Here is an 8,938-nt window from a genome sequence, read left to right as displayed (position 1 = left end):
CGTCTCCAACGTATCTATAATTTTTTATTGTTCCATGCTATATTATATTCTGTTTTGGATGTTTAATGGGCTTTATTATACACTTTTATATTATTTTTGGGACTAACCTATTAACCGGAGGCCCAGTCCGAATTGCTGTTTTTTTGCCTATTTTAGTGTTTCGAAGGAAAAGGATATCAAACGGAGTCCAAACGAAATGAAACCTTCGGGAACGTGATTTTTGGAACAAACGTGATCCAGAGGACTTGGAGTCTACGTAAAGCAATCAACGAGGAGAGCATGAGGCAGGGGCGCGCCTACCCCCCCCCCCCCAGGCGCGCCCTCCACCCTCGTGGGGCCCACGTTGCTCCACCGACATACTTCTTCCTCCTATATATACCTACGTACCCCGAAAACATCATATACAGAGCCAAAACCCTATTTCCACCGCCGCAACCTTCCGTACCCGTGAGATCCCATCTTGGGGCCTTTTCCGGCGCTCCGCCGGAGGGGGCATTGATCACGGAGGGCTTCTACATCAACACCATAGCCTCCCTGATGATGTGTGAGTAGTTTACCTCAGACCTTCGGGTCCATAGTTATTAGCTAGATGGCTTCTTCTCTCTCTTTGGATCTCAATACAAAGTTCTCCTCGATCTTCTTGGAGATCTATTCGATGTAATCTTCTTTTGCGGTGTGTTTGTCGAGATCCGATGAATTGTGGGTTTATGATCAAGATTATCTATGAACAATATTTGAATCTCCTCTGAATTCTTTTATGTATGATTGGTTATCTTTGCAAGTCTCTTCGAATTGTCAGTTTGGTTTGGCCTACTAGATTGATCTTTCTTGCAATGGGAGAAGTGCTTAGCTTTGGGTTCAATCTTGCGGTGCTCGATCCCAGTGACAGAAAGGGAAATGACACGTATTGTATTATTGCCATCGAGGATAAAAAGATGGGGTTTATATCATATTGCATGAGTTTATCCCTCTACATCATGTCATCTTACTTAAAGCATTACTCTGTTCTTATGAACTTAATACTCTAGATGCATGCTGGATAGCGGTCGATGTGTGGAGTAATAGTAGTAGATGCAGAATCGTTTCGGTCTACTTGTCGCGGACGTGATGCCTATATACATGATCATACCTAGATATTCTCATAACTATGCTCAATTCTATCAATTGCTCGACAGTAATTCGTTTACCCACCGTAATATTTATGCTCTTGAGAGAAGCCAGTAGTGAAACCTATGGCCCCGGGTCTATTTTCCATCATATTAATCTCCCAACAACTAGCTATTTCTGGCGCCGTTTATTTTACTTTGCATCTTTATTTACTCTTTATCATAAAATTACCAAGAATATTATCTTATCATCTCTATCAGATCTCACTCTCGTAAGTGACCGTGAAGGGATTGACAATCCCTTTATCGCGTTGGTTGCGAGGTTCTTATTTGTTTGTGTAGGTGCGTGGGACTCGAGCGTGGTCTCCTACTGGATTGATACCTTGGTTCTCAAAAACTGAGGGAAATACTTACGCTACTTTACTGCATCACCCTTTCCTCTTCAAGGGAAAACCAACGCAGTGCTCAAGAGGTAGCAAGAAGGATTTCTGGCGCCGTTACCGGGGAGTCTACGCACAAGTCAAGACATACCAAGTACCCATCACAAACTCTTATCCCTCGCATTACATTATTTGCCATTTGCCTCTCGTTTTCCTCTCCCCCACTCCACCCTTGCCATTTTATTTGCCCTCTCTTTTCTGTTCGCCTCCCTCTTTCTTTTGCTCCTCGCACTTTCTGCCGTTATGTCTGAAATTGGGGAAATTATTGTCGATATGGGCAATAATAATAACATGGAAAATTCTGATGCTCTTGCTGAAGAACCCCCTACCTTACATACAAAAAAATTCCGAATTGGTGGTGGTAATATTATTGGAAAAGGAGTTATCCAAGATTTCTTTACTTGTGCCGGTGCTTTGCCTTCTATGGGTAGTTCTATTCTTCATAGAACTAGTAATCTTGCGGACTCTATCGCCATGCTTGTAGTTGAACTTGAAAGGCAATTTATGCACATGCATCCTTGCATACAAAGGATTTTCCTAGAATTTTCTAATATTGAGCATTCTTCTGTTAAGCGTGCCGCTACTATCTTTTTGGCTCATGAGTTCAGATTTATAATAAAAGAGGCCAAAGAAATCTTTGCACACTATAGGGTGGACGCTGGCCGTCCTCCCATAGAGGCTATCCTCTTTGATCAAGAGGAAATAATGCGTTTTCAATCTCTAGACTATGTTGCTTTTAATGAAAACCTTAGAAAAAGGGTTCCTACCAATGTTCTAGTTGATAGAATTTCTAAACTTAATAATGATTTTGCTATTCGAAATAATGAGCTAGGATATTCTCTCGAGTTTAGGCTCACGAAGTTCTGTCAGAAGAATGCTCATAATGATGAATTGGTTGTGCAATACGAAGGGCCGAAGGAGGAACCTATACCTCCCAAAGTTGGTCTTGGGGACTTCTGTCCCATTAAATTTAGCCCTTTTGATTAATTTTGCTTGCCTCAAAGAAAACTTGCTGCTGAACGTAGAGAATATGAAATGAGTTTTCGTGATCTATCCTATTATTATGGCAATACCTAGATCTATCTTTGCTTTTATGCCTAGCTAGGGGCGTTAAACGATAGCGCTTGTTGGGAGGCAACCCAATTTTATTTTTAGTTTTTTTTCTTTTTGCTTCTGTTTAGGAATAAATATTTGATCTAGCCTCTGGTTAGTTTTTTTTATGTTTTAATTAGTGTTTGTGCCAAGTTAAACCTATAGGATCTTCTTGGATGATAGTTATTTGATCTTGCTGAAAATTCCAAAAACTTTCTGTTCACGAAAACAATTGTTAAAAATCACCAGAACGTGATAAAATACTGATTCCAATAGTATCAATAAACAAATTGTCTAGGTCGTCCTATTTTGGTAGATTTTTCTGAGTTCCAGAAGTTTGCGTTAGTTACAGATTACTACAGACTGTTCTGTTTTTGACAGATTCTGTTTTTCGCGTGTTGTTTGCTTATTTTGATGAATCTATGGCTAGTAAAAGAGTTTATAAACCATAGAGAAGTTGGAATACAGTAGGTTTAACACCAATATAAATAAAAGAATGAGTTCAATACATTACCTTGAAGTGGTGTTTTGCTTTCTTTCGCTAACGGAGCTCACGAGATTTTCTGTTAAGTTTTGTGTTGTGAAGTTTTCAAGTTTTGGGTAAAAGATTTGATGGATTATGGAATAAGGAGTGGCAAGAGCCTAAGCTTGGGGATGCCCATGGCACCCCAAGATAATCTAAGGACACCAAAAAGCCAAAGCTTGGGGATACCCCGGAAGGCATCCCCTCTTTCGTCTTCGTCCATCGGTAACTTTACTTGGAGCTATATGTTTATTCACCACATGATATGTGTTTTGCTTGGAGCTTCTTGTATGATTTGAGTCTTTGCTTTTAGTTTACCACAATCATCCTTGCTGTACACACCTTTTGAGAGAGACACACATGATTCGGAATTTATTAGAATACTCTATGTGCTTCACTTATATCTTTTGAGTTATATAGTTTTTGCTCTAGTGCTTCACTTATATCTTTTAGAGCACGGTGGTGGATTTGTTTTATAGAAACTATTGTTCTCTCATGCTTCACTTATATTATTTTGAGAGTCCTACAAAACAGCATGGTAATTTGCTTTAATTATGATAGGCATCCAAGATTAGTAAAAAAAATCTTATGAGTGTGTTGAATACTATGAGAAGTTTGATGCTTGATAATTGTTTTGAGATATGAAGATGGTGATATTAGAGTCATGCTAGTTGAGTAGTTGTGAATTTGAGGAATACTTGTGTTAAAGTTTGTGATTCCCGTAGCATGCACGTATGGTGAACCGTTATGTGATGAAGTCGGAGCATGATTTATTTATTGATTGTCTTCCTTATGAGTGGCGGTCGGGGACGAGCGATGGTATTTTCCTACCAATCTACCCCCCTAGGAGCATGCGCGTAATACTTTGCTTTGATAACTTGTAGATTTTTGCAACAAGTATATGAGTTCTTTATGACTAATGTTGAGTCCATGGATTATACACACTCTCTTCCTTCCACCATTGCTAGCCTCTCTAATACCGCACACTTTTCGCCGGTATCATACACCCACCATATACCTTCTCAAAACAGCCACCATACCTACCTATCATGGCATTTCCATAGCCATTCCGAGATATATTGCCATGCAACTTACCACCGTTCCGTTTACTATGACACGCTTCATCATTGTCATAATTGCTTTGCATGATCATGTAGTTGACATCGTATTTGTGGCAAAGCCACCGTTCATAATTCTTTCATACATGTCACTCTTGATTCATTGCATATCCCGGTACACCGCCGGAGGCATCCACATAGAGTCATATTTTATTCTAAGTATTGAGTTGTAATTCTTGAGTTGTAAGTAAATAAAAGTGTGATGATCATCATTATTAGAGCATTGTCCCAAGTGAGGAAAGGATGATGGAGACTATGATTCCCCCACAAGTCGGGATGAGACTCCGGACAGAAAAAAGAAAAGAAAAAAGAGGCCATAAAAAAGAGAAAAGGCCCAAAGAAAAAAATGAATGAGAGAAAAAGAGAGAAGGGACAATGCTACTATCCTTTTTCCACACTTGTGCTTCAAAGTAGCACCATGATCTTCATGATAGAGAGTCTCCTATGTTGTCACTTTCATATACTAGTGGGAATTTTACATTATAGAACTTGGCTTGTATATTCCAATGATGGGCTTCCTCAAAATGCCCTAGGTCTTCGTGAGCAAGCGAGTTGGATGCACACCCACTTAGTTTCTTTTGTTGAGCTTTCATATACTTATAGCTCTAGTGCATCCATTGCATGGCAATCCCTACTCACTCACATTGATATCTATTGATGGGCATCTCCATAGCCCGTTGATATGCCTAGTTGATGTGAGACTATCTTCTCCTTTTTTGTCTTCTCCACAACCACCATTCTATTCCACATATAGTGCTATGTCCATGGCTCACGCTCATGTATTTCGTAAAGATTGAAAAAGTTTGAGAACACCAAAAGTATGAAACAATTGCTTGGCTTGTCATCGGAGTTGTGCATGACTAAATACTTTGTGTGATGAAGATAGAGCATATCCAGACTATATGATTTTGTAGGGATAACTTTCTTTGGCCATGTTATTTTGAGAAGACATAATTGCTTAGTTAGTATGCTTGAAGTATTATTATTTTTATGTCAATATTAAACTATATATTATCTTGAATCTTTCGGATCTGAATATTCATACCACAAATAAGAGAATTACATTGAAAATTATGCTAAGTAGCATTCTAATCAAAAATTCTATTTTTATCATTTACCTACTCGAGGACGAGCAGGAATTAAGCTTGGGGATGCTTGATACTTCTCCAACGTATCTATAATTTTTTATTGTTCCATTCTATATTATATTCTGTTTTGGATGTTTAATGGGATTTATTATACACTTTTATATTATTTTTGGGACTAACCTATTAACCTGAGGCCCAGCCCGAATTGCTGTTTTTTGCCTATTTAAGTGTTTCGAAGGAAAAGGATATCAAACGGAGTCCAAATGGAATGAAACCTTCGGGAACGTGATTTTCGGAACAAACGTGATCCAGAGGACTTGGATTGTACGTAAAGCAATCAACGAGGAGAGCACGAGGCAGGGGCGCGCCTACCCCCCCCAGGCGCGCCCTCCACCCTCGTGGGGCCCACATTGCTCCACCGACGCACCTCTTCCTCCTATATATACCTACGTACCCCAAAAACATCATATACAGAGCCAAAACCCTATTTCCACCGCCGCAACCTTCTGTACCCATGAGATCCCATCTCGGGGCCTTTTTCGGCGCTCCGCCTGAGGGGGCATTGATCACGGAGGGCTTCTACATCAACACCATAGCCTCTCTGATGATGTGTGGGTAGTTTACCTCAGACCTTCAGGTCCATAGTTATTAGCTAGATGGCTTCTTCTCTCTCTTTGGATCTCAATACAAAGTTCTCCTCGATCTTCTTGGAGATCTATTCGATGTAATCTTCTTTTGCGGTGTGTTTGTCGAGATCCGATGAATTGTGGGTTTATGATCAAGATTATCTATGAACAATATTTGAATCTCCTCTGAATTCTTTTATGTATGATTGGTTATCTTTGCAAGTCTCTTCGAATTGTCAGTTTGGTTTGGCCTACTAGATTGATCTTTCTTGCAATGGGAGAAGTGCTTAGCTTTGGGTTCAATCTTGCGGTGCTCGATCCCAGTGACAGAAAGGGAAATGACACGTATTGTATTATTGCCATCGAGGATAAAAAGATGGGGTTTATATCATATTGCATGAGTTTATCCCTCTACATCATGTCATCTTACTTAAAGCATTACTCTGTTCTTATGAACTTAATACTCTAGATGCATGCTGGATAGCGGTCGATGTGTGGAGTAATAGTAGTAGATGGAGAATCGTTTCGGTCTACTTGTCGCGGACGTGATGCCTATATACATGATCATACCTAGATATTCTCATAACTATGCTCAATTCTATCAATTGCTCGACAGTAATTCGTTTACCCACCGTAATATTTATGCTCTTGAGAGAAGCCAGTAGTGAAACCTATGGCCCCGGGTCTATTTTCCATCATATTAATCTCCCAACAACTAGCTATTTCTGGCGCCGTTTATTTTACTTTGCATCTTTATTTACTCTTTATCATAAAATTACCAAAAATATTATCTTATCATCTCTATCAGATCTCACTCTCGTAAGTGACCGTGAAGGGATTGACAACCCCTTTATCGCGTTGGTTGCGAGGTTCTTATTTGTTTGTGTAGGTGCGTGGGACTCGAGCATGGTCTCCTACTGGATTGATACCTTGGTTCTCAAAAACTGAGGGAAATACTTATGCTACTTTACTGCATCACCCTTTCCTCTTCACGGGAAAACCAACGCAGTGCTCAAGAGGTAGCAGCCCCCCTCCACAGTTACACACCTCGGTCATATCGTCGTAGTGCTTAGGCGAAGCCCTGCGCCGGTAACTTCATCATCAGCGTCGCCACGCCGTCGTACTGACGGAACTCTCCCTCGGCCTCAACTGGATCAAGAGCTCAAGGGACGTCATCGAGCTCAACATGTGCTGAACGTGGAGGTATCGTACGTTCGGTGCTTGTATCGGTTGGATCGCGAAGACGTTCGACTACATCAACCGTGTTACTAAGCGCTTCCGCTTTCGGTCTACGAGGGTACGTGGACACACTCTCCCCACTCGTTGCTATGCTTCTCCTAGATAGATCTTGCGTGATTGTAGGAATTTTTTTGAAATACTACATTCCCTAACAGCCATGATATGTTTCATCTATTTTTTCTTCTAAATTTAAAGCTATCATTGTATTTCAACTAATTTTCACGGCAAAATTTATTAATGGACCATGGCAATTTTTAGTAATTAACCACGGCAAATTTAATTCATGGATCATGGCAATTTTTAGTAATTCATCATGGCAAATTTAGTTTATATATCATGGCAATCCACATGTACAATTCAACAAGAATGTCCCAAACTAAGTGGATCGAAACTTGAACTCAAGATCTTAAGCTCTTATACCATGTTAAACTTCATGCACAAGTCAATGCAATCGAAAGTTTGAACTGGTGAAAAGAGTTAGGTAATCCACATATACACTTCAACAAGAATGTCCCAAACTAAGTGGATGGATATCACCTTTGTAAGCAAGATAAAACTTGGTGTGAATATCAACATAGATCTTTTTGCTTCTTAGTTATGTAAAACTAAATTATTGTCAAGGCAAACTTGTAAACCTAGAATTCAAATAAAAATCACCTAAGTGAAATCTTGGACCATATAATATTTCTTTCCAAGATTATCCATGGCCCAAGACTAGCCCTTAAAATTAGTGGCACCTAAACCCTAAAACAAGAGTTTAGCCTAAGTGCAAAAGCTTATGAAGTAAAATTTCTTGAAAGTCAAACTAAGACTTTACAACACCCTATGGCCTCACTTGCAGCAATTGTTTTCTGAAGTGGTCCCAAGTTTTTCTTTTCGTGCCATTTTAAAAATCAGCATTTTAGCATTTAATTAGTAAAAATAAGTTCTGGTTTTCGCAAAATCCATAGAAGTTCAACTTAGTTTTTTTGGACTTTCCAAGCGCGTCTAGGTCAAAAACCTATCTAGCCCCTTTTCAAAAAGTTTGAAATATGGTTAAACCCGATTTGGTTCAAACTTTGGTCAAGATAAGATTTGGAGCAAACCACTTCAAAAAATGTGAGGAAAACCATTGAGGTGACCTATTCCACCCCAACCCTCTAGACACCGGATTTATTCCATGGACTTGTAACATTGAACTCTAGCTCAATTCAAACTTATGTTTTGAATTTGAATTCAAACACATTATGTCCGAATCTTCACCAAAACTTCTAGAAGCCCAAGCCTGGCATGTGGGACCCCAAGGGTCAGTACGACCCATGGGAGCCACCAAATCCTCCTCGATCAACGAGCCAACAACCCATCAAGGAATAAGACACAAAAAGTCCAAGAGTATCTACATCAACCATACTCATGAACCAAGCTCCATTGTGGGTACTGATGGGTGGCTTGCCGATGATAAGGCAAATTATCTGTGACATGCCTTCATTGTCACTCCAATGGTCCTCGCTACAGAATGTAGGTTATTTTGTGACGACCCACTTATGTCACGTAAAACTGATTTTTGTCGTCGGAAATGGTCTAGTGATGGCTTACGCCCGTCACCCCCACCGCCAGCTAAGCACTGTTACAAAAACAAAACCTTGATAGTACCACTTCTTTTACCACGTAAGATCGTGTCTTAGTTGATGAACCCATTTTTGTCATGAATCGTCATCTTCGGTGAC

Source organism: Aegilops tauschii, chromosome 1 (genome assembly GCF_002575655.3).
Source record: "Aegilops tauschii subsp. strangulata cultivar AL8/78 chromosome 1, Aet v6.0, whole genome shotgun sequence".
Taxonomy (NCBI): domain Eukaryota; kingdom Viridiplantae; phylum Streptophyta; class Magnoliopsida; order Poales; family Poaceae; genus Aegilops; species Aegilops tauschii.
This window is presented reverse-complemented; position numbering follows the sequence as displayed.